The sequence below is a fragment of the Bacillus rossius genome, chromosome 3 (genome assembly GCF_032445375.1).
Source record: "Bacillus rossius redtenbacheri isolate Brsri chromosome 3, Brsri_v3, whole genome shotgun sequence".
Classification (NCBI taxonomy): Eukaryota; Metazoa; Arthropoda; class Insecta; order Phasmatodea; family Bacillidae; genus Bacillus; species Bacillus rossius.
In genome coordinates this window covers 87,634,402-87,660,813 of record NC_086332.1, presented here as the reverse complement: position 1 = coordinate 87,660,813, position 26,412 = coordinate 87,634,402, and the positions used below count along the sequence as shown (strand labels likewise).

Here is a 26,412-nt window from a genome sequence, read left to right as displayed (position 1 = left end):
TTAATTGTCTAAAAACCATATTACCCCCATTTTTTCTCCCTTAGGGATGGAATTCTGTAATTATATATAGTCTAGTTTTTAAGTTAGCTAAATAAAGACCTTTGTATTAAATAAAGTTCATCAAAATCCGCCAAGTTGTTTTCGTTTGTGCTCGAACAAACACGCAGACAAAAAATTAAAAATACATTTTTTTTTGTGTCTTATATATAATGTAAATATCCATTTCCAGTAGATTTTTTTATTATTTCACCCAATGTACGAACACTTTTATTACTAATATAGATTATGTAATTGAAAGTGTAAAAAATTTATCTCTACTTAATAAGTACGAAGTTTCACTTCTGTCGCACACAGTTTTTTTTATCATACTCGGCTTTGGAAAATAACGAAAATAAAACTTTTAGAGGTTAACCGTGATGAAATAAGTCTAGCAAATAGTTTTTTTTTTTACAAATGCATTCCTGCACTCAGCGTTTGGCGTATACCCCGCGAAAAAAAAACCTATCGTAACAAAGTTTTCAACAATTAAATATACTGAAAAATCCTTAGGCATTGTCCCAAAATTATGTACTTTGTAATATTGTGTCTGAAGTATGCATGCAAATATAATGTCATTTATGTTTATCAGTTTACTGTACGGAGTATTTACCCCTTAAACCAACTAACCTACGTTTGTCTTCTTGGATCTGGTCTCATTAAGAGAGCGATCTTGCAACAATAAGCTATACACGTATAACCAACGTGCAACAGCCACGCCACTCATGACGGTATTGTTTGAGGGAGTGAGAACAACAGGCTGCGGGGTGATCATGAGAAAATAAGTTAAGAACATGTAAACGTCTTAAAGTTTGAAAGTACTTCCCAATGCTGGTATTTGCCTTTGAATTTGGATTTGAAACACATTTTTTATTGTTAATGATAGAGAGAAAGTACTTACGATATAAAGTGAGCCACTGGATATAATTGGACAAATCGGTAATTTTATTATGTCTTCTAGTATTTAAAATGACAATATTCAATGCTAAATGGTAATGCCTGTTTGGTTACAACGCTTAATGATTATTGCTGTTATTTTCCTAGTACTGGCTAGCCGAGCGAGTTGAAGTGATAGTGTGGAGCTCGACTCGTCATTCCAAAATTATGAAAACACTAGCCGTACCTAATATGTTTGTGAAAACTTTGGGTAATCATATTTGTCACTAATAATCGGTATACTCTGAAGTTGGTCTTCTTGCTGTGTACCCTGTCCACCTGCGTACACAACGGCTTGTTTATTTTAACCATTTTGTGGCTATAATCAACGCGTTTTAAGCGGCTTTGCAAGTGCTTATGCATGCTTCACATTACTTGTAGCATTTTTTTTCCGTGTTATTCTCATCTATTGTAATTTTGTTTCCTGACAAAAATATGCAATAATTAAAATAAATATAATTAGTTTGGATGTTTTGCTACTTATTTTCTCAAAAAAAAAAAGTTTCTTATATAAAATTGTAATGTACGAGATTATATTTTTTGCTTCAATTGTATTTTAATTGCCGGGTGCATATAATTAATATTGTAAAATTTGAAAAAGCAATGTAAGAATTTAAAATTGATGTTTTGGAACTTATTTTGCCCCACACGTAACTACGTGGCGCAGAGGACTCGAGTTCGAACACCGGTCCGGCAAACTTACCCGTTGCTCTGTGGCTTCCCGAAACAGCTCCTGGAAGGTCTTGGAAAGTCCTAGCAGGTCCTAGAAAGTCATGGCAGATTCTAGAAAGTCCTGGCAGGTCCTGGCAAGTCCTGGAATGTTCCTCGCCAGTTCTTTCGCCGGTGGCCGTCCATGCTAACTTATTATGCTGACTGTCGCCCGCATGAAGAGCATAATTTCCATCGTGTAGGCTATGTTCTTGTACAAAGCTACACAAGTATCAGAAACCCTAGGCATAAACATTACATTCAGAAAAATAAAAACAGTACCGAATGAAGTCAGTTTACTCATAAGGACTTTACTAATGACTAATAGCGTTAAAGCAAGATGAGCTTTTAACGTTTCAATAAACTATAAGCGAGGAAGTAAATGTTTGTGTTCCATAGCCCTATCGCGAGTAAGAAAAACGAACTGGCCTGTTTTCTAAAATCACTTAAAAATTATTATAGTCATGACATCGGTTTTTATGCATATGTAAAAAACTATTTTATAAATATAGGTATTTAATTTTTTCATCACAATAATTCAATAAAGATAATTTTTAAGTGACATAAACACACAACTTTGCGTATGGTTTTCAGAGAACTGGATTATAATTTTTTTTTTTAACAAAACTACGTATTTCCCAGAACGGTTACCAATATAGCTTTTAATTTTGTGTAGCCCATAAAAAGCTTTTGGTAATTTTCGCGCGAGTCGAATTTCCAACTGAGGTGTTATTTTACGCGTTTCACGCTTAAATCAGTGGCCTCGAACCTAAGGGTTACTTAACTTAACAGTTAATGAGGACTGAGACATCTACTCTTAAGCGGAGAACGTCGACAGAAATGACGTCGCTATTTTTTTGAGGTACCCGAGCGCCATGACAAAATCAGACGTTAAGTACTTCTGCTACGTTCATCACGTCTCGTGAAACACATAGTTCGCACCCGCTGGGCATCGAACTCGGACAACCTTGTTGCAAGGTCAGCACGGTGGTCGCACACGACCATCCTCCTACACGATGAATTGTACCTGGTCAGTTACCGAGTGGACTTCGCGGAGGTATAACAGTAGCAGTGTGACATCGCCACTGCAGCCCAGAAACATCACAGCGTCCGTCCCATCCTCCAACAACACGCGTACTTGACTGCTTGGCGCCTGGAGCTTAGGCAACCCTGCAGTACAGAAGTGTGTTGCGGGTACCAGGACGCAACTGCTTGTTCAGGGGCCGGACAAAGTGGACTCTCATTTTATGCTCCAATCTAATTTGTTACGGTTGTTTGCATTGCATAAAAACTCTTTACTAACAAGTTATTGGTTAATTTGTCTTGATAGTGTGAAAGTGTTCCTAGGTGATCAAAACACTGATTGGTTGAATTATATACTGCATAAAAAGATAAGAAACTCAAGATTTTTAACCCCGCACACAAAAAGAGGGGTTTATAACTTTGAAGCCGTCTGTCTGTGTGTCCGTCTGCGCATCATAGCTCCAAAACTGATGGACCGATTCCAATCCGGCTTTCTTTTTATTTGAATGCTGGTTTTATCGTGATGGTTCTTAGCTCTGTTTGATGAAATTCTGTTCATCCCTTTAATGAATTATGTAACAATATTCACTACGCATGTTCAGAGTATTAAGTGGAATAAATGTTATTCATGCAATTTTCTTTATATGCAAAAACAATATTCTGTTACGTGTATACGGTCATAGTATAAAGTCGCTTATTTAGTTATAACTTTTGTGATCTTTTTTAAGTATTTAAAAACGAATGTAGTTGATGCAGCAGTGAAATTATTTTACACCGCGGTATATGGAAAACTAAAGTTATTTTCATATTGGAAACGAGTCTCGCAACGTTTTGCAAACTTGCGATTTCATTTAATAAAATAAAAACTACGAATTTCAGTAAAAGGTTTGAATCATTGAATTATTTTTCAATAGTAAACGTATACATATGTACATTTCACTATAAATAATGAGGCAATAAACTCCCACAATTTGTAACAAGATACAATTAATAAGTTTTATAATTGATTCATGCTATGGGGAATTTCAATTTAATACTATTTCTTGAACATACCTTATTGCAGTTTTGAAATGTTAGTCATGGAAAAAAATCAAAAACACAAATTAATAAATAACAATGAAAACATAAACCAAAAGAGAAAAGCCTTAATCAGCTGATGTCGAACAGATAAACCCAATAATGAACGTAAACATGTATTATGGACAACACAATGACGACAACACAGACGAACACATTTAAAATTAAATATCAAAGAGCACGAGAATTCCCTGGAAGGAATTTAATCATGAAAAATATAATAACAGCGCAGACGAACACATTGCGCTACCAACGACGAGACAGTTTCAACAATAACAGTAAATGCATGCAGACAACAAAACCGGGACAACGCAACGAACACAACGATGAAGATAAACATATATTATGGATAGCACGACGACAACACCAACGAACACAGTAGGTTTCCTATGGAAAAAAACGTTGCGATGTATCGCGAACTGGCTGTTATTATTTTTTTTAATGACTAAATTCCTTCTACGGATTTCTTTTGCTTCTGATATTTAATTTTCGGTGTGTTCGTCTGTGTTGTCACCGTTTTTTGTCCGTAATACCTGTTGAGGTTCATCATTGAGTTTATCTGTTTGAGATCAGCTGATTTAAGGCTTGTTATCTGTGGGTTTACGTTTTAATTTTTATTTCGTAATTTGCGTTTTTGAATTTTATTCCATTACAAACAGTGAAAAACTGCAATGGCGTATGTCCAAGAAATTGTATTAAATTGCATTAATTAATAAGTCAAAAATGTTATGACTGAACTTCTTCTACTGAAGCTCTACGCACTACGAATTAAGAATGATCTCCAAAGTAGTTAGTTCGAATGCCAAGCCACCGCACCGAGTGTGCCGCAGGTGTGGCGCGCGGGTCCACAGCGCCAGAGGTCGGGACCGTCGACACCTCGGAGGCGTCAGTGGGGGGGGGGACAGTGATGGGGAGGAGCGGCTTGTAAGGAGGCCTTGATGTCTCCTTCACAAAAGCCCCTGATGGGATTACTGCGCCCCCCCCCCCCCCCCCCCCATTTGGCCACAAAGAGGGGGACTCCAAGAGGCGCGAGAAGTAGAGAAACTGCGGCCAAGTTTCCGCGCTAAGCCGCCCCCCCCTCCCCACTCCACCACTGCCGGGAAACATTCCAGGAAATTAACCCTGCCTTTCTGAACTGCTTTGCTTCCGTGCATTCTCTTGGGTTCAGTAGGTACTTATCCCGGTTTGGCAGACACGTGTGTTGGCGAATTTTCATTCACTATGAAACTAGCTTTTTTGATGGAAGAAGGCAGAATTAATATAAATATATTTTAACGTCATATACACAGTTAATCTTAATTCCTAATCCGTCAAAAAATCGTGTGTATCTATTTATGTATAAATTTGTAACTTCTATACTAGTTTATACACATGCGTATACTTACATAAAGTCTGTTACTTCTGTTATTGTTTAGCTTAATTTTTTTAAAAATAAAACCTTAAACATAATATTGGATTTTGAAGGCAGTATGTGTTTATTTATATAACCCCTGTATGTAATTTATTGCATTTTTAAACTTTAAATGTCCAATATATTTTATATGATTTTTGTGGTGGTTCGTAATGTATTTGTGTACATAATATACATACATACATATGTTTTTAAAAAACGTACCCCATGTAATTTTAAACACACTGACCATAGAGTACTCACACTCAAGCTTTTTTTTTTTTGTGAGAACAATACTTTCAGTGCTTAAAAGGTGCATATAATTATATTTATATACAAATGCATCAATTACAATTAATATTGTAATTTTAAAATGCGTCATTGGTCACAACAAAATCCTTAAAATAAATCAAAATAAAACTGTTTTTACTACAAAAATAGTTGGTACTAAAAAAATAACTGAGGAAGTAATATCTTTGTATTAATATTCCCTACACATGTACAAAATATTTAAATAAATGTTTTACACCCTTTTTTGTTTATATGTAAAACATTTTTTCTATTTCGTGAACACGGTCGTAGAATGAAGTCTCTTATTTACTTATATAACTATTGTGATCTATTTTTAGTATTTAACAATGTATGTTTTTGATGCAGCAGTGAAAATATTTTACACTGCGAAACTAAAGATAATAAATAAAACAGTGTTTAATAAACGTTTCTTTCTCAAACACCTATTTTTCACTTTCACCCACATGCACGGGACTTTACCACAATTTGAACCAGGGACTTTGATATTCATGTTAGATTTTAAAGTGACTGGGAAGCATTGAAATTAAGGTACAATATAAGGTTTAAGCTCAGTCCGGAATAGATCCTATCGAAAGGTTAGATAATGTTGCTAATGATTTTCTTCACCAGCTCTGTATTATAATGCCTTCCATTCCCAGTGATCTCAATTAAAGAACAATTGTTGCCTGCAAATTCCGCTGCAGAATTTTATGAATTCGGTTGGATTTACGGCGCTGTATGGATACACGTTTTTTTTTTACGTTATTCATACATGAGACTACAGTTAGTTATAATGTTCGTAAGTTTTTCGTTATCATAGGGTGAACCAAATTATGCTCAAAACACGTTTATGAATGATGAACAAATGTGCGAAATTAATATTAGCAAGTATTAAAAATTCTCTGCCTTTCATGGATTTTCTTTTGATACTCACTTTATTCCTTGCTTACCCTCTCTTATCGTTATCCTTCTGTCAAACCAAATCCACTTGCGGAACTCCTATCTGCCATGATTGTCTTTCCCTTCTCCGTATGAGCATCGCAGTCCCTCGAGAGACTCTTATGTTTAGTTTCTCCCGCTCGTATAAATATTGTGTGAGGGGTTGAACTGGGGGTGGAGGGGAGACAGCCTTGACGACCGCTGCCTCGCCAAGTGTCTTCCTCGCTGATAGCGCGCGTTGGCTCTTCTACTCGCGCGGGACACGGGGGTGAAATACTCCAAGAGCAAGAAACACAACATATATCAATGTCTAAGTTACACCTGTACTAAGTTGTGTTTATAAGTTATAATAATTTTAAGTTGTGTGGTTTGGCGTTGTTTTTCTAAATTACGTGTTTCTAAATTGTGATAATTATAAATTGTGTGTTTATAAGTTGTGATGGTTCCAAGTTTTGTATTTCTAAGTTATGACGTTTTTAAGTTATGTGGTTCCGCGTTATGTGTTTTTAAGTTACATGTTTCTAAGTTATGGCAGTTCTAAGTTGTGATATTTCTACGTAATGATTTTCTAAGTTACGAATGTTTGGCATTGTATGTTTCTACGTTATGTGTGGTCCCCAGAGAGCAACTCTGAGAAGGGAGGTGTTCCCTCTCCTTGCTGGTACAGATATATATATATATATATATATATATATATATCAGTGGGAAGTGATCCCACCTGGTGCTATTCCGTGTGTTTGCAGCGCAGTAGCTAAAAGAGCGCTAAGGGCTACACTTGCAAGCTCGCACTCTCCACCATCGCTTCTACATACCTGTGTGCACTCTTGCACTTGTACTGCCTGCAGTCGGAGGCATTAATGGATCACTGTCATTACTTCACTATAAAGGTGTTTTACAAACTCAAATTTGTGGCCGTCTGTAAACAGTGTGTGAATATTCTATCTGCAATGCCTGCCGTGCCAACCATGTGGTAACGCCAAAATAATTTTGTGGATACCAATATTTTATTTTTTAAAGATATTAATATATTGTAATCAGTTATTAACAGTGAGATGGTACTTACAATTATTAGATTACAGTCCGCGGCAGAGAGCAGACGTGTCGGCTGGCGCTGTTCTAATGTGAATTGTTGCGCCTAGTTAAATTGTGTTATAAGAATTTTCATCTTCTATTCTTGTTTTCATCTGTTATATACTTACTTTACATGATTGGAAAATGCGGAAAACCTTATAAAACTTGGAGTGAAGAAAAACTCGTGGGGATGCAAAAACTGGAAACCACATAAGGCAAGTAGCATGGAACCTGTAGTTGATTTAAAATGGTGAATATAAAATCCCTAAACAGTTACCAGATTTTTCCGAACGGCTAGTGAAGGCTGGACCAGGAATTTTGATTGTACGAAGGGAACCAGCAATGCTTAGGCTATATTGGTGGAAATTCTGGGCCTATATCCCAATTTCGCGATGTGATTGCAAACGATAATCTTGATTTCATGTACTAAGACCCAGGAAACCCATCTGTAATTTTTCTTCGGCAAATTAAACGTGTATTAATTGCGAGCTGATTTATTCTTGCTTGAGGTAAACCTTTCTTGCCAAAGCATTCACTCGCAGCTATACATCGGACGTACGAACCCCAGGTTATTAAACAGATGGACGTTGGAAATATCTGATTCAGTGTTACTGGCAGTGTTAAAATTTAAGCAGTTAAGTGGGTAGTTGGGCGTAACTAACACGAATGCGGCTGCGTAACAAAGCACCGATGTTCGTTCAGATCTGCAACTAAATGTCATTTAGAGAAAAAACTGTTCCCAACTTTTGTCATGGTACGTGGTATAAGTATGTGAATTAAGTAAATTTTAACTGATTTTTTAATAAAAAAAAATTCTGTGTACTACTCTGAGAATCAGTTTTTACGGTTGAGGAATCAGCAGGAGATTGCCGTGTTAAGTGATATAAAAGCTCACATCAGGTACTGAAATAACCAGTATAAGATGGCAATGATTCTGGTGCAGCAGTTTCAACTAAATTGCATTAGGATTTATTTTATTGAGCAGGTACCACTATTTCGTACGTAGAAATTAAGTGACCTGTTTCTTGACTCCGGCATCTGATCGCAGCGTGGTACACTCTTACAGTCTCACTCTGCGACGGGCCTTCCACAGAAGATAACTTCTCTGACGACCCTGATAGCATCGCCACCACTCGCCGCCACTCGTCGCTGCTGGCATCTGGAGGCTAAATGGGGAGGCGACGCAAAGCGCCTCCTAGCCTTCTGCGTCATTACGGGCGCGGCGTCAGAGTCCTCGGTCTCACTCGATATCGGTACTTATCCCGGAGCCGGGTATAAGGGTTTGGGGGGGGGGGGGGGTGTGAATTCATTTCCGCCGCGGAACTCCGTGAATCTTCTCTCGCGAGGACTGGATTGATTTAAGCTTTGGTAGAGCAGAGGAAGGCAAACTGCATTATAGAGCTAATGGCACTTGAAAGGAATGGGCGATATAGAGATGAAATTGCAGTTTCCTTGAGTTATGATTACTCTAGAAAATTGTTCTCAATTCTTCCGGACAAAAAAAATAAGTATTTATTTTAGATTTATTTTAAATGCATTCCGGGTCACTTTTAGTACAATTTTTCTCAAATTTAATTACTTAAGGTCTCCATAATCATCCACCGGCCTAGTTGTGTTAGACGTGTATTTCAAATCCTTTAAGCGGGAGGTGTTTATAATTTTAATAAAGGAGAAAACCCTGTTCATATGCAGGTATGTAGAACCTCACCACCTTGTACATCACAAAAATGATGTTGAACGCGGCCGTAAATAAGCGGTTCTGTAACTGAAGTAACACAAAGCGCCCACTATTGCGCTGATAAATTTTTATTTTAAAAGCTAGATATCAGCGAATGAATCGTCTTGTCTTCGGACGAACTTCTGCTCAGACGACATTCTTATGGGCTATTTCCATCTGTTCGTGATAGTTATCCGAGTCACAGACATGCCTACACGTGTTCTCTTCATGCCGAACTTGATACTATTACTGACACAATAATACGTAAAGCAAAATGTTTTTTTTTACATAGACTTCGTTTATATATTTCTGATTAAAACTTGGATTGTGACCTTGAACTTGGTATCATTAAGTCTAGGAAAAGTTTAAGAATTTCTCAGAAATTTGAGCGCATCAGATCATGCACTGTTAAATATTTTCACCCTCAATTTACGAGGAACACTGGTTACATATTGTCCAGATATCTTCGTAAATTTACAGCTATTTACGTACATTTTACGGACAATGAATACACTTACTTAGATCATGAATCCAAATGAATATCCTTGTTATATTAACAAACCTTTAAAAAAAAGGTTAGAAACACTCTTATTTGGTCCACTTGTTAGCTTATATTTGTCAAGAACGAAACATACAACTCGGATAAAAAATACGGCTTAGTATTTTAAGAGGATTCAATAATTGTAAATTACGAAGAAGTCTTCGTTTATTTGAAATTATTTCTTCGTTGAAAATTCCGTAAATTTACTCTAATTTCCAGCAGTGTGCCCACGTTACCAAGCCACCAACGGAATGGCATTCATCCTCTTATTCTCGTCCTCTGTCTTTCTTATACTTACAATTTCCTTCTTTTGCGAGCGTGTCCGTCGACAGTCTCCTCCCTCCACCCGTTCCGCCCTCTCTCTTTCTGATTGGCTATTGCCCCTCGGCAGTGTCCTCGCACGCCCTTCAAAGGACTCGCAGTTTCTTAATTCCCCTCCCCCTCCCCCTCCCCCTCCCCCCCTGGTCGGCTGTGTCACGTGACTCTGCCGCAGTCTCCCGTCGCCATGGCAACTCCGAGCACAACGGGTGCTGCCTCCCGCCGCCGGGAATGCAACACAGCCTGGGGGTCGACCAGCCGGAGGAGAGGTGACGTCAGCAGAGGCCGCCGTTATCTTGCGGCCATTCTTCCCTTAAACTTCCCTGGAGGCCCTTCGCTAAACCTTAGATACACATCCCCCACACTTGTCGAGCATATTCACGTTCGAGAATGGCGTGTTTCAATTAGTAGTACCGTTCAGGTTAAAAAAAAAAAAAAAGTGTTCATTCGTTGTGCTTTGAGTTTTCAACGATAGTTTGAAATTATTCTTTTTTTAGGCCCGTTTTGAAAGAAGAAAAAAAAAGAGTGAATTTTGAGGATCGCTCACAACATGCAACAAAATTTTGAAATGATGAAAAAGAATAAATACAGTAAAAAGGCTACACATATATAAAATTTATAAATGATTTTTTTTAATCGTATACTTGAGTGATTATATAGAATTTTGGTCCATATAATAAAAAATTATTTATTTTAAATATTAGTGATATAAATTGTGTTTATAAACTTTTTCAAGTGTATTTATGTTTTTCCTCAATTTGTAATAAATTTTTATTTAGGTTTCGAAAATTATTATTATTATTGAGACATATGAATGTATTTTGAGGTATTTGCTTGACTTGTATTTTTACAAATATTTCACGCAAGTCAGTCAAAACATAATCAGGGTCTAGCAAATTTTAAATCGTGAAAATCTATAGTAAAAAATATAACCAGCCATAGTACGTATGCCTTCAGGTCGTGAAAAATATAAGATTTTTGTTTCATTGGATATTCAAGGTTTTCACTTAGAGTTTAGACAGCTATGCGATTTATTTTCTGAAATAACAAAGTGCATTTTCCTACGCACTCAGTCTATCTTAGGTCCAACCTTAACTGCGACCAGCTAACTTGCATTTAACCCGAGTGCCTAGACAAAAGTATTTAAAGACGGTAACTTACTTATGTATATTAATCGAGTAAAAATTAACTGTTTCAAAATCAATATTTTGGCATACTAAAGATAAAGGGTTAAGTATTCGCCCATTTAAAGTACAAAAAAGCATCTTAAATATTAACATTTCAAAACCTACTTAAGAATTGATAAAACAATTTTTATGTTTCTTGGTGGGCATCATCGTTCAGGCGCCATGCCCACATGCTGAGTCAGTTCACTTGTAACTTGGGCCCTTCTTTTACATGGGAGATTCCGTCGCCGTAGGTCTCTGTGCCTTTGCTTTTTCATTAGAATTTAAAGAGTCCTGTGCCTGTTCTATAACACATATTCCTGTTGTATACAGCTACAGTACTTTATACCAAAACTGAATGTAGCCGACGTACTTATCTTTGTTGTGTTCTGTAAACCTTCGGCAGTTATTTCAAGCGTCGAAACGTCACGTGACTGAAAAAAAATGTTTACTTGATACTTGTGTGTTTCAAATCAGTATAGTTCATTAGAAGTTTAGGTCTTAAGTAGTCCAGGTCACTATTAGTTATTAGAAATCACATTTATTCGTTATTCCAGAAGCCAAATTCCACTAACGTTAGATAACTGTCGGAAACCAAGAGCAACTGTTTGTCAGAGTGTGCCGAAGGCAGAAAGAAGGTTCTGCGAGAATAATCAAATGTGCAGTTGGGAAACTACGCAAGACTTCAGCTCGGCCATTTTCCCCCCTAACCAGAGAGAAAAAGGGCCTCGGTTCTCACCACCAGCAGCATCGTGAAACATGGGCTCTCGAACAGCGAGATGTCCCTGCCCGCTCTCTTGACAGGATTAACCGTCCCTCGTCGAAGCATTTGGTGAGGAGGGAGGGGAGGAATTTCGAGAAAAACCATGTCACGTTAACCCAGCGGCGAGCAGGCGAGGAGAAGAGACGCGGGTTTCCTAGTGGTCTCCTCCTCCCCAGCGCTCGCTGCGACAGACGCGACGCGTCCCTAAGGCAATTAAAAATCCTTCGCCCTCCTCCCACTCCTTGTCCGATAACCCCTCGATGCCCCCCCCCCTCCCCAATCACCCGAGGATCCATCCCGCTCGATTTGCCCGCGGCGCTTTTCGCTCGGGTGGTTTCTTCAGTGGCGCTGGTCCGACCATCGCCTTCAACAGGGTGCGCGCCTTATCGGCTCGGCATTTTGCTATCGGCACGCATCGGCATCATACCATCCTCCCGCACAGTTAATGCATGCCCTTGCGTTTCGCATGTCTGTGCCCAGGGTTTTCTCTGGATCTGTGCAGGTTTTACCCGGGCTTAACTTAGCGTAGTTTTAAGCTATAGTTTGAAGATAGGGGAGTTAGTCACGGCGCCAATCCCTGCCATGGCTGGCCGATCCCCGCACAAAGCACGCGATGCATGCGACCCTCTCCCTGCATGGCATAGTCCCAGCTTGACTAGGCGTATAGGCTTCGGCCTGGGACGCACCTAGGTCCCTCACTAACCCTGGACCCTCCCACATATGTATACACTTAGTTTTTAGTTAGGTTAGAAAAAAATCGCATTTGCATCGGACCGAAATTGCTTATCTGCAACTTGTTCCGAAGGTCCCATTAATCTGCATGGCGAAATTATTGATAGTTTTTTTTCTTTGGCGAGTACATTCACTGTTTTTTTTTATGAATATATTGGTATGTTTTAGACAAGTATCTACAGCTAACGAATAGTAATAGATGATAGCGGTACGCTACGATCTATCGGATGCGAATAAATTAATTAATAAAAAATGTAGAAAGTGTCATTAAAATACTTAAAATTTAAAAATTACTTCATAAATGTACTCACTTTTTTTCATTTAAATAGGCAAGAGTCAATTCACATTGCTGCTACACAACAGATGTATAGTGAGAGAGCTGTATTTCAGATTTAATGAAATAATGAATAGGCGAGAATAAATTAACATTGAAGCAACACTTTTTCTTTTTACAATAGATGTATAATGAGCAAGCTGTATTTCACTAATATATAAAGCACAAATGTTACAAAATAAACAGTGTGGCTGACATGCAATGTAAACAATGAACCCTCATAGAATGCCGCAATATAGTGACTTCTCGGCACAGTTAGACCCTTTACAAGCATTATGTGGCTCAGATTTAATTTTTTTTTTCCTGCTCATTCTTATGGTGGCTCCTCCCAATTGAATCTTCAACCAGTCGTCAGCACCCGGCTAGTGCCTCAGCGCTGAGCAGCCGGACACGCTACGCTGCCCCACGCTGGGTTAGCAGCAGGTAACATTTCCCCCGCCTGCACTCACGTACAGACGTGATAGCGAGCATGCATCGTGGCCGCTCGACTCGCCCGCGCGCTGCACTTCTCGTCACGCCCTGTCGCACGCGCGAGCCCGCTCGAGCTCGACCGGCGTAGCGCTTCGTTGCGCCGGCCATGCCTGACGCAGCCGGCGTAGCGCAGTGCCAGCTCTTCCGCCCCTCCCCCTCCCCCTCACCGCCTGTTTGTTCCAAGAACCCAGGGCTGTGCTGAGTGATTTCCTTTCCGTCCCCCCCCCCGCCCCCCGACATCACCTTTATCCTTAGCATTCACCCTTTTTTTTTCTCGGACTCAAAAGTACCCCTTTTAATTAGGAGTGGCGATCCTCCCTCCAGGGCTGTCTTTTCTCCCGTGCGCGCACTCTTTCTTATCAGACCGCACTCTCTCCGCGTTTGGAGCTTCACTTAGTGACTGGTTCGGGAGAAAAACCTGGCTAAGCATGTAGTCGCGTAAAAGGGGAGTGTAAACTCCCCCCCCCCCTCGCTTTTTGCTTCATATGTAGTGAGTTAGCATGGTTGTTTCGTCAAGGTTCGTCTGTTGCGTTCGCGGTTGTTTCCCGTCACCAAAACGCCGTAAATTCAGTGTTACCCATCGCAAATGGTGAGATTTCCTTTTATTTTCGGCTTTCTTTTTCGGTTACAATTTTGCATTTTTTGAACCTTATTTCCTTTCTCTGCGTAGTGGGGGTCCAACTCCACACCCGGGTGGGGTTCATCTCTTCTGGCTCAACTCATCTGATGGATCAGCTAACAAATTCTCCGTGCGAACTCGGACCCTTGTAGCCCTTGTTTTGCCGGCCCCCTTTCTCTTGGGCTCGTCTCCTATTTTTTCGACTATGCATCATGATCTCCACGTAGCTGGCAAGGAGATAAGTTTGCTACAAGCCTGTTACTTAAAGATATAAATTTCTATTTCTTGCTCTAGTGTGAGTATGTACATAATGTTCAAAAACCTACATTTTTATTGAGGACATTTTATAGTTAATTTTAATTTCAACAGCTCCAGCTTGTTTACCTTTTTCTCTGAAATCTGTTAATATAAGTTTATTTTTAAAAGGAATAATGTAAACACACATTTACCCCTCTCCCCGGCCGGGCGTCCCTTTTGTAATTTTTTTACCTTATGAACTAATGATAAGGTTATGTGTTTCCTTATTCTATTACCAAAGGGTATCGCATACATAATAAATTGCAGCTGAACTGAGAGTTCTGTGTTCGTGTACCTATTTACGTCTCACAATTGAAGACCTTTTCAAACACCTAGTCAACAAGGCAATCTAAAATATATATCGTTCTAGCTTCTTTATAGTTAGTAGCACTTGTCTGGTGCTATTTAACCAAGCCCAAGAGTTAATTGTAAGTGGTTATTAGTAGTATATAATAGGGCATTCTGCGCCAGGCGCTGGCGCGTGGTGTGTGGTGTCGGTGTCCCCCATCTTGGATTGTGACGTCACGGCGGACATTTTTGACTCAAAATTCCTCAAAATTCCTCAAAAATGACTCAAAATGACTCCAAAATTCCCGTTTTGAGGAAAAATTTCCCCTTTTCGAGGGAAAAATTCCCGTTTTGAGGGAAAATTTCCCGTTTTATTCCGTAAAAATCCCAGCAGCTAGAAATGTCCTAGAAGAGGCTTAAGCATCCTTAACTCAAGCCTCAGTTAAGCCTCTATCAGGACTTGACCTTGACCTTTGACCTTAACCTTGACCCCGGCGGACATTTTGGATCCGCCATCTTGGATCCGCCATCTTGGATCCGACATTTTGGATGACGTCATTTTGTTTTCTAGAAAATTCCGGCATTGTGTTGTCCACCATATTAGATGATGACGTAACCGTTGCAATTATCGTTATGGTCGCCATCTTGAAATTTAGACGCCATCTTGGAAATCCGCAATTTTTATGTTAGAAAATCGGGATGAATTCCAAAATTCATCAAAAAATTAACTTATTCGAATTATGATTGATTATATCGATCACCGTCCTCGGTTAGAACCCGGTGAGTGCAAAAAAAAATCTAAAAATGTCGACAGGCTCCTTCCTCAATGGTGGATGCAGGCAGACTGACTCCTACCACTTTTTTCAAAGCATATATATCGTCAGCTGGTATGACGACATGACCGCCATCTTGTCTTCGTCCGCTGGAGATCACCATCTTGTTTTCGTCCGCTAGAGTGTGCTGATACCATGTTAGTATAATTATCTGGTCACCACACCTTTGACCTTGACCTTGAACTTTGACCTTGAACTTTGACCTTAACCTTGAAATTTGACCTTGACCTTGAAATTTCTGGATTGTACAAGAACTCTATCTTTGCTCAACAATGATAAGTTTACAAGCTAGCAGAAACTGTTTATGCATTTTTATTTTTTTTATTTTTTTTTATTAATTTATTTTTATTTTTAAATATTTTTTCCTTTAATTTTATGATATCAAAGAAAACATGTGGTGGTTTTCTCCGAGTACTTCTAATTAATATTGGTCAATATTATGATGGTTTTCTCCGTGTGCTCCTGATTATTCTTGCCAATATTATGATAATTTTCTCCGTGTGCTCCTGATTATTCTTGTCAATATTTTTATGGTTTTTTCCGTGTTCTTGCAATCATTCCTGTGGTTTCTTCAAGTGTTTCTGACTATTCTGAGAAACCGCTCTCTGCATGGATTTTTTTTTTGGTCTAATGAGACATGTCATTTAATTTGGAGTTACATTTAATTCGATAATTTATGCTACTAAATCATAACTTGCAATATTTTTATCAGGTGGAATTAACAAATATCGTTACTCAGTCAAATTAATATTACGCCATGAGACATCTGTGGAGCACCAACATGCACGACGAACTTCCTTTTCCTTGGAATCTAGCGAAGCCATCCTTCTTTTGCGATCGTTAGTGAGCATCCCGCATCCCGCATAAAAGAACTAAATATTATTTACCTGCAAGCAACATGTGGTGACATATGTTGTTGAAAAGCAGAACTACATGCATAAAGTACTTTTGTATGAGATATATTAATTCTCGCTGATGAAATATGAAAAAATTTATATTTAAGTATTGGATCTAATTTAAAACACTCAATTGGTATCTGGCATTAGTCTCAGTAACTAATATGAATTCCGATTTGGGATCTGACGCTGTAAGGAAAGAACATATGTGTAAGTTTTGCAGTAAAGAGTTTATCTTGAGAAAGAATAAAAGACAACACGAGAAGAATGACTGTGTTAAAAATCCACTGCGCAATATGATAAGTTGAGTTCGATGTAGCAAGTCGTTTACGCGGAGAGAGAGCCTAAAAAGACATGCCAGAACTTGTAGCGCCAAGCCTGCGTACAAGCTAGAGGACAACGATGAATCTACTAGCCTAAGGAAGAGGGATCTGCATTACGACAATAATTTTCTTGGCTCTTCCGATCTCGACAAAGAACTTAAATTGAAGGAGGTTGATGATTTACGGAATAATGAAGACAATGGAAGAATCCTTAACGTGAAAAGTGAGAATATATTCCAGCTGAATTCAAGTAGATCTTTCCTACTTTGTAAAAATGATGGACTCCTAAAAAAGGAAGCATGAAGACTATGAAGACACTTCAACATCATCAACATCGAATTATTACGGTAAATTGGGTGAAGACGATTCCTTCTACGGTGATTGTTACAGTGACTCTGAGGCTGTTGACAAAGACATAGACTATGATGAAGCACCTAAAGCTGCCAAGATCGAAGAATGTGGCGGTGACCTGAGACCGAAACGGTGGAGACAACGTGATATATTAAATAAATCTGATCAAGCTTGTGATGATCACCGTCTCAAACATGAAAGTTACCCTGAGGTTGGTGGTAAAACGGAAGACACCAGAGATCATAATATTTATAAAGGTGCAGGGAAGATGGTGGTAGAAGAGAATGATTACACATCATGGAAAGATCCAAACATATTGGTTGACCGGCTAAGACTTCTACATGGTTCGCTTTGTGCAGGAAAATATTCGTGCATCAAAGAAATATCCTTCATACTCAAGGAACTGAGGAATGCTGGCTACATACAATAGTGGCTTGTTTTACTTGCATTTGTATAATGTAAAGCAATAAAATAAATAATTTAAATTATAAGAATTTAATGTTTTTATTTCTTGTATTCTGATTTCTAACTAAGACTTAGATCTCGTAACTTGTGCTTCCTTTTTGCCTTTTTTTGTTGATGGAGCTTCCAAATGTGCTGCCTTTTCGATGATGGTGCTTCCAAATGTGCTGTCTTTTCGTTGTCGGTGCTTCCAAATGTGCTGCCATTTCGTTGTCGGTGCTTCCAAATGTGCTGCCTTTTCGTTGTCGGTGCTGCCAAATGTGCTGTCTTTTCGTTTTCGGTGCTTCCAAATGTGCTGCCTTTTCGTTTTCGGTGCTTCCAAATGTGCTGCCTTTTCGTTGTCGGTGCTTCCAAATGTGCTGCCTTTTCGTTGTCGGTGCTGCCAAATGTCCTGCCTTTTCGTAGTCGGTGCTTCCAAATGTGCTGCCTTTTCGTTGTCGGTGCTTCCAAATGTGCTGCCTTTTCGTTGTCGGTGCTTTCAAATGTGCTGCCTTTTCGTTGTCGGTGCTTCCAAATGTGCTTCTTTTTTTTGATGGTGCTTCTATTTTTTAATGATGTTTTGACTCTAGTATTTTAGTAAATTGTTCTTGATTTGACTAGCGTATTATTCAAACCGGTTAATGTATATAAACGAGTCCTAGACAGCAGGACGCTCAGTTTGTTACTGCCGTCGACGGTGTACGGATCACCTAGTTTGTTTCTTCTGGTGCATAAAACGTGTAATTGGCTGTTCTTGAGACTTCGATGGCATATTTACCGACTTTAACGTCGTACTTGATGGAGGATGTACCATCGACTACGGGAACCATGACGTCGGCGCCGACGATGATGGAGCAGATCCCGTTGGCAACGCCTCTGACAACACTGGAGGGGACTTCGATATGTGCTGTTCCACCATCAGCTGAAGTTTCATCAGCATTGAATACTTCAATTAATGAAGAGCGTACTTCGCATCAGTGCAAATACTGTGGTGCATCATTTACTATCACCTCAAATGCTCGCAGACATGAAATAAGCGGTTGTTCTAATAATGTTCAAAGAATACAATTTCAGTGCAATAAGTGCAATAAACTAATTTCACGTCTCGATAGCTTACATCGTCATTATAAAAAATGCTCCGAGACGTATAATGAACATGGTTATTGATTTGATTCATGTGTTGTACCGGCTAATGAGACTATATAAGTGCTATGAACTTCAGTCCGTCTCTGGCTGTGGTGATGAACGGATCGGATAGACATTTAAAGTCATGTAAAAGGCTTAGTCCGTACAATAAGAAGACTGTTTGAATCGTGGAATCCAAAAGGCTTTGGTAATTTGTCAGTGTTTTTTTTTGTACTTGTAGTAGTGTATTGAATTTATGTAATAAAATTTTTTTAAAAGAACTTGTGGTGTTTTTATTATCTCAAACCTAACACTTTTTTAGTATTTTTTTTATTTAAAGTGGTTTTGTATCGGCCAGGGATCGAACCAAGGACCTTAGTCGATCCAATCAATCATTATATGGATTACAAATTTATTTAATGAATTTGGGATTTTTTCCCACTTTTCTAGCTACATTATTACATGATTTCAAGATGGCGGTCGAATTTCAAGATGGCGGGGGCACCTCCATAATAAATGATTACTGCACTGTAGCGGGTTAGAATAAAATTCTCCAGATGGAAATGTACTCTATAATACAAGTACACACACAATATGGCGTACTCCAGCAGGTGGTAGCTCCTGGTAGCATGTACTGAACATAAAATATCGGATCCATTAGGGTCGACAAGGACAAAGTCAAATTTCAAGGACAACGTCAAATTACAAGGTCAAGGTCAAATTTCAAGGTCAAGGTCAAATTTCAAGGTCAAGGTCAAAGTTCAAGGTCAAGGTCAAAGTTCAAGGTCAAGGTCAAAGGTGTGGTGACCAGATAATTATACTAACATGGTATCAGCACACTCTAGCGGACGAAAACAAGATGGTGATCTCCAGCGGACGAAGACAAGATGGCGGTCATGTCGTCATACCAGCTGACGATATATATGCTTTGAAAAAAGTGGTAGGAGTCAGTCTGCCTGCATCCACCATTGAGGAAGGAGCCTGTCGACATTTTTAGATTTTTTTTTGCACTCACCGGGTTCTAACCGAGGACGGTGATCGATATAATCAATCATAATTCGAATAAGTTAATTTTTTGATGAATTTTGGAATTCATCCCGATTTTCTAACATAAAAATTGCGGATTTCCAAGATGGCGTCTAAATTTCAAGATGGCGTCTAAATTTCAAGATGGCGACCATAACGATAATTGCAACGGTTACGTCATCATCTAATATGGTGGACAACACAATGCCGGAATTTTCTAGAAAACAAAATGACGTCATCCAAAATGTCGGATCCAAGATGGCGGATCCAAGATGGCGGATCCAAAATGTCCGCCGGGGTCAAGGTTAAGGTCAAAGGTCAAGGTCAAGTCCTGATAGAAGCTTAACTGAGGCTTGAGTTAAGGATGCTTAAGCCTCTTCTAGGACATTTCTAGCTGCTGGGATTTTTACGGAATAAAACGGGAAATTTTTCCTCAAAACGGGAATTTTTGAGTCATTTTGAGTCATTTTTGAGGAATTTTGAGGAAGTTTGAGTCAAAAATGTCCGCCGTGACGTTACAATCCAAGATGGCGGACACCGACACCACACACCACGCGCCAGCGCCTGGCGCAGTATGCCCTATTATATACTACTGTTATTAGAAAGTATTTTACGATACTTTTGGCATATAGGGTTGGTTTCGAGTTTTAGGAGCAGTGCTAGGACAGTTATTTCTTGTATGTAAATATGCCATCTTGGAATTGTGTAAGCCAAACTGTAGAAAAAGGAAAGCATTGAAATTGTTTTATTTTCCACACTGATTTCTATGATGAAACGTAAAACAAAAGTGTATTAACTTAACCCAGCGGTGGAAATCAATTTAATATTGCCAAATATTATTACTGAAGCACAAACTATAGTAATAGTTCATTCGTGCTTGGCCTCTAAATTACAGAGGTCAGAATGAAAGTAATTGTTTTAACCCTGAGTAAGTTGACCCTAAATGGTTATTGAACTTTAAAATAAACAAAAACCCTAATAATGTTATCTGGATTTTATATAAAATTTACCTGCCAGTGTTAAACAAAGTAGAAAATTTGTAGTACCCATGTCCAACCTAAAATTTTGATAAAATATTATTTTATTTTATTATTTGAATCTTCTTAGTAGTATTTCTGTTTTAATAGTGAAACAATTCAAAATGTTTTATGATACATCCCTTTTTTTTGTGTGTATTGGTTATGTATTTTTCAAGTGTTAAATTGGTCAATGTTTTGTATTTAATGTTATATGTATGTGTACTTGCATAGCCTGACTAATATTATTTTCCAGAGTAAAACATTTGTCAAATTAAATCTTACTTTAAATGTAATTTTATAAAAAAACCTGTCTTTGTAATACATTCTTGTAACATATAAATCATAAAAATATGCATTGTTACCAAATTTACAAAATAAATTTGAATGTTCTTTATGGTCAAGATGTGGGGAGGGTTTGTAGTTGTTTGTTCCCGGAGACAGCAGGCAGGGATGTAGGCTGTGTCCTGAAGGACTCGTTATCTGTTGTTTCGCAGGACTCCGGTCAGGAGACATGAGGCGAGGCAGAATGTCCTATCTGCGGCGGCGGACATTTGGGGCGTGACTGAGCTTAGGTGAGTACATCCTCCCGTCTTGAGTACCTACTGCTTTGTAGCGCAGATGTAGAAATAAATAAATAACGACATTCCACGCTTTTAAAGTAGATTGCACGTAGGTTTGTAACAATGTTGGCTCTTCCCACATATTATGAGTATCTGGAAGACGTGTTTGCCCTACTTTTGTGGTTAGCGCCTTCAGTGCTGCAACCAGAGATGCTCAGAGCAAAGTCTGGGAGGTAGGGGACACACTAAGCTAGGGAAACGCACGGAACAATCCAGTTAAGTTTGACGGCCACGCGGCAGGAAATTGCATTCACTTCTAGCGAGGCTTGTAAAGAACGTCCTAGGCCTGGACGATCGTTGTTGCTCAGGGGTGTATAAACCCTCTGCCCTGGAGTCAGAGAGAAGCAGTCCGACCACCGAAGACGTCGCCGCCCGCACCGCCAGAAGTGACGTGAGTGGTGGTAAGCCCGTGAGTATGCCGTTTTAGTAACACACTCAACGAGGAAACGTCACGGGAGTGTGACGTCAGAAGTATTGCCCATTATGGGAGCAAGTAGTGACTAGTTCAGCGACTATAATTGTTTTGAACTAGCGGGACGAGTTGGCAAGAAGGCATGCGCCATGGCATAGGCGAGATGAGTGCGGTAGCGAGGTTGCCGAGTTATTTGCTGCATAAACACCAGCCAAAAACTTACGCCATAGACACTCGTCGTGTGCTACACGTAACTGACCATTCATTAAAAAAAATGGCATTCGTTACGTGTTTAACGTCCGAAAGCGAGTAGGATTCGTCGTTAGTTCCCACTAGGAGGTGTGGGTTGGAAGGACTGTAGAAAACAGGAGTTCTCGCAGTATCGGTTGTCAGGGGACGACAAGATAACGGCTTCGGAGGACGTCACTTCGTGGACGGCTCCAGGCGACTCGCTACCGCCAAGTGCTGGTTCATGCGGGGATAAAGCCAAGCTTCAGGAGGCGGGTAATCCTGCTATGACAGCGAGATATCCGGTGTTTATATTCACTGCAAGAATTAAGTAGTAATGCTTAAATATCTTTGCCACTTTTATAATCGCCGTATAGTTCTATTCGTCTTTATATTAATTTTTCTGTGCTAGTAGTCAAGAGAAATAATGTTCATATCTTACAGTAGTACATATATAATAGGTCATCCGAGGACAGGGTTCCAGGAGAAGAGCCGAGGCGCCAACCGCTTGGTTGTGACGTCCCGGCGGCCATCTTGAATGACCTTGAATTTAATAATTTGACAAAAATGACTCAAATTTGCCAAACATTCGCCAAAAATTAACCAAAATCCGCCAAATTTCCTAGTTTTGGGGAAAACATTCCACCAAAAAATATATTTAAAAATTTTGGTGAGAACAACCCGTAAAAAAGTCAAAATTTGGAAATTCGAAAAACCTCAGAAGACTTTTGCCTTAAAAAAGTCTTAAAAACGGCTTAAGAGTCCTAAAAGCAAGCGATCCTAAGCCTCTGTCATGACCTTGAAATTAGGATGTTATGGCCGCCATTTTGAATTATGACATCATCGTTGCAATTTTCTTTACGGCCGCCATCTTGAATTTACTGCATTGTATGCTAGAAAATCAGGAAAAAATTTTAAAATTAATATAAATTTACTAACAACATTTTAATAATAAACATTCCGCCATATTGGATTATGACATCACGTCCGCCAACTTGATAATACGTAATCGTTAAGCCAGAGCAAGATTACAAATAAAATCGTTAAAGAACCTTCAACAGCTCTGATACAATATAATCATAAAATTAATTTTTAAATATAATAACAATATCAAAATATTATATATATCTCTCTGAAATAATTTAAGGCACAATTATAAATTGAATCAAAAACAAGATACAAGGCGTAAACAGTATTTAAATAATACTCTGGTGTAATGTCACCTTTCTCGAAGGAGTATCGTACACATCGCCCGACCTGCGGCGCAAGTAAACGATGTCCGCGACTCGCCCCTAGGTCGGTGTGTCCGCACAGCGAGCTCCACTCTCTGTCGCTGGGCTGAGGGCAGGCCGTGACGTCTCGTGCAGCGACCGCCCGGGAGACTCTTCACTCGTCCCTCAACCTCCTGGGAACTAACTCCGATGCCAGGAGCAGCAGTGCGCGTGGCCGTCTCGTCGCAGCGGGATGTCGGGCCGAAACGACAACTCGCTCGCCAGCTACGACTAGCTGGAATGCTCGTCTCGGGAGCCTCTTCCAAGCAAACTGTTGGCACAGAGAATCACAAACAGGCCAGCTACGTTTACACTTACTTTAAGTTTCGTCAATGTATGGAGTACTACATGTACTCATACGTTAATGTAAACATAACTATTACGTTATCTTGTTGGCACGCGTCTTTATTGGAAATATTGTTAAGTTTTGAACACTATTAAACAAAGGCGGTTCCGTATCGTCTTGTGACACCTACGTATCAGTTTAAAATGACGAGACCATAGTTAGAAAATGTCTTAAGTTAAACTAGACGTATGATCTTATGTCTCTCGTTCTGAAGACACAACTCTTCTGCCCAGACTCTATGCTACCTTCTGTTACGTTACTACGTACTTACTGTTTGCTAAACACACTCTACGTAAATTTTATAAGTGCAGCCTTCCAATTAAAAGACCAAGTCCAAACTGGTTCTAATTTCTGCTATCACCAATTGTGACAAATTCGAAATTATTTTATCTCCAACTTACGAGTAACGAAGACTATCACCATACCAAGACGTATCCTCGGGCAGGGCGTAACTGCAGGGCGGCAGAAGAGTCTCAGTGTGGTTCGCCGACGGGCAAGCGCTTCTGCTTCTCCACCGCCCCTCCTTCTGCCTGTGCTGTGCTGGAGGCAGGCTATATACTGTGAGCGCGGCCGTTACCTCGGTCTGGAATGTTCGATAAAGAACTCGCGAAACTTTCGCACTTCCGGCCACGGAACCCCACCCCCCTCCTTTTTTTTAAATTACACTTATTAAGGTGCTTTATGAAAAAATGATGAGAGTGGATTGTTAAAATGCGCCCGCACCATGCAACGGAATTTTCACACTATGAAGGAAAAGGTTCCATAATAAAAAAAAAGCTACATACATATAAATCTTATATATGTTCTTTTAAATCTTATACTTTAGTGATTGGTATTTAATACTGGACCTCATGATTAAAAGCATTTATTTATTATGAGTATTAGTGATATAAATTAAGTTTATAAACTTTTACTTGTGTATTTTAAAAAGGTATTTATATAAGTAATTTTATGATCCCGATGTATAATGATGCCAGTTTGCTTGTCAGTTTCCATTGTTGCTGGCCTTTTTCATGGAAGTGTTTGTTAGGTTATGTTCTCTTATGTATAATTTATTTGCATTATAAGTTTACAGTTGTTGCGTTATAATTAAACAAATAATTAAAATCAATCAATTTGAATCAGCAGTTACCATTTTTAATGATTTCCATTATTCATTAAATTTTAACCTTGATTATTTTACAAATTTAAATTGTGTATTTTATACGCGTGCTTATATTAATATTGCATACTGAGCATTTTTTTGACGTGACAACGTCTAATAAATCGATGAACGCCGGCTGCACGCACGAAAAAGGATGACTCATTGTCCCGTTACGCACATTGTCCCGTTACGCTTTGTCCCGTTACGCTCATTGTACGCTTGCGCCGCATCTATCTCTCTTCCACTCGATTAGAACAACCATCGATTTGACTTTTTCGAGGCACATTAAACTTGAAAAACTCCCATTCGTTTCCTACTTTTCCTATCATCGTCCTATCCTGAACAGAATAACACAGATTGGAAGAAGTTAAATATCTAACATGTATAAAAGTTATAGTTAAAATAATCTGTTCGTTAAAGTAATAAACATGTTTGAATTAATGAGTGCAAATAAAAGTAAATTTATCAATTAAAATGTAGATTTCATTTCAATCCTTCTTTGTATCCATACAAAATAGTGATCATTCAATAAAAATGATTCAATGTTCTTCATAAAAGTATGCAATCATTTCATCAATGTTTTGTTATGACGTTGTCACGTTAAACTATCGTCCGTAAACCGACTTTACAGACAACTTATTTTTTTAATTAATTTGATATAATTTATACTTTACCAACCGTATTAATAGTATCCCTCCAGTGCTTTTTTATATTATTTCTATTAATTATTTGCATGAAAATTAAAGTTAGTTTTTTTTTTGACGTGACAACGTCAGTAGTATAGGAATGACGGATCTGGCACTGGCGCTGGCGCGTGGAGCCGGAGCCGGTGTCCGCCATATTGAATTGTGACGTCACGGCGGCCATCTTGGAGGAGTGTAACGGGACATAGCGTAACGGGACAAGTTTGACCTTGACCTTTGACCCTCAAAATTCGCCAAAATTGGGCAAAAATTGCCCAAAATTCCTAAAAATTAGTCAAAATTTACATTTCTGTGAAAAAAGTTCCGCCAAAAATTCTCAAAAAATTCCTCAATTCGAAAATCAGGATTTCGAAAATCCTCAAAAGTCGTTTTGCCCTAGAAAGAACCCTAATTCCTAAAAGAGGCTTAAGCATCCTTGTCTACAGCCTCCGATAAGCCTCTGACGTCATCTAGGATTATGACCGCCATCTTGGATGGTTGTGACCTTGACCTTTGACATTGACCTTGACCCCGGCGGCCATTTTGTATCCGCCATCTTGGATCCGCCATTTTGGATGACGTAATTGTGTGTTCTCGAAAATTCCGGTGATATGATTGCCGCCATATTGGATGATGACGTCACCGGTGCAATTTTCGTTATGGCCGCCATCTTTAACTTTTTTATTTATTATCCCATTTTAATGAAATTTTTTTTAAAAATTATGAAAAAATTCAAATAATAAAATTTTAATAAAAAATATTTAAAAAATAAACTTTTACGACACGGAGTTCGGATTCCTCGGTTCGAACCTGGTGAGGGCAAAAAAAATGGCGACCGATCCTTCCCTCACAGTGACTGCTGGCATACTGACTCCCACCACTTTTTTCATAGCATATATATCATCCGGCAGTATGACGTCATGTACGCCATCTTGAAATTTGGACGCCATCTTGAAAATCTTTATTTATTATCCGAT

The 26,412-nt window shown here is 39.0% G+C and overlaps 1 long non-coding RNA gene across 1 annotated transcript in view; it reads left to right on the top strand.

The window, feature by feature from the left end:
• The window catches only part of LOC134531477 (uncharacterized), a 483,907-nt gene that overhangs the window by 386,247 nt on the left and 71,248 nt on the right, over window positions 1-26,412 (top strand). The window contains exon 3 of the long non-coding RNA XR_010075003.1: window positions 21,226-21,303. This is a non-coding gene — a long non-coding RNA (uncharacterized LOC134531477). The remainder of the gene's footprint in view (window positions 1-21,225; window positions 21,304-26,412) is intronic.